This window comes from Pteropus alecto, unplaced genomic scaffold (genome assembly GCF_000325575.1).
Source record: "Pteropus alecto unplaced genomic scaffold, ASM32557v1 scaffold101, whole genome shotgun sequence".
Classification (NCBI taxonomy): Eukaryota; Metazoa; Chordata; class Mammalia; order Chiroptera; family Pteropodidae; genus Pteropus; species Pteropus alecto.
The window spans coordinates 18,901,958-18,903,238 of NW_006432945.1; positions in this window are offsets into that span (position 1 = coordinate 18,901,958).

A 1,281-nucleotide genomic window follows, 5' to 3' on the forward strand; every position below is an offset into this window, starting at 1 on the left:
GAGGAAGGAGAGGCCGTGGTGGGCCAGGTCTGCTGTGATGAGGCCACAGCTCACGGCGGGTCACTCAGAGGCCGGTGGTGTGGGGAAGACGAGGCAACCACAGCAGTCTTAGAGCTAGAGGTGCGGTGGGAAGGGCTGCGGTCCAAGCTGCGAGTGGGGACCTGTGGGCCACTAGATCAATAACTTAGCCACTGCGGTGGAGCCCAAGAGCGAAGATGAGTGGTCAGATCTGGTTCTGCAGAGAGAGGGGCAGTGACGTAGAGCCTTCCGTGTTAGGGGCCCAGAGCAGTGAGAGACAAAGGCCAGGCCGGCTGTGGGCAGGTGGAGCGTGGTCTCAGACCATTAGGCGGGGGATACCCGCGCAGTCCTCGCGTTCGCCACCACCACTCCCCAGGCCGGTTCGTTTTCCGTTCTCCGTTCTCGGGGGCATCGCCCGTGCTCTGACGCTACGATCTCGGGGACCCTCCGGAGGGCTGCAGGGGCCGGCGGAAAGCTCCGTCGTCCTGACGCCTGCCAGCGAACTTGCCAGAGGGACTCTGTCCCGCGCTGGCTCTGGGCGTCCCGGTCCCCTGTCCAGCCCGAGCCCTGCGGAGTGGCAGCCACGTGACAGGCAGCGCGTGCGCCCCCGGCTGGATGAACAGACGGGTGATCCTTGGAGCTCGGCCTGTTCCAGTGGCTCCATTTCCCTGGGTGGGACGGTGCCCGGTGGGCTCGTCATTCTCGCTGGAGCCTGGAGACACAGGAGCAGGGGACGCAAGAGGACAGGCCGCGGCTCCCGGCCGGGACGCGGGCGACTCGAGCGACACTCTCCGGAGCCGGGCTTTCCGTCGGGCTCTGGGACGTGAGAAACCTGAACCCGGACGATTCGATTGTATTTTAGTCCACGGGATGTGAGGCGCGACTCATTTTTGCGTTATCTTTATTGATACATGTCACGAACAGATCCAATGCGACTTTGCCACCGCACCAGTTCAGGGCTGCGGGCCTGAGCTCGCTGCCCAGCACGAGGCGGCCGCCTGCGCCGCGTTCCCCGCGGGGGCTTCGTGCGCTGCGGTGCGGATGAGCCGCGGCCATGTCAGGGGACCGGCCGCTGGGGTCGTGGTCGTGGGGCGCCGGTACTGCTGCGTCTCCCGGCAGTCCCGCACACGGGCGCAGACGAGGAGGTAAATCGAGGCACACGCCGAGTCCACGTGGACCTTCGCATGCGAAGGCGACGCGAGGGGATTTCGTTTTCTCTTCACGGAGCTGATGGATTCCGCTTTAAACCTCATTCTGGACGCG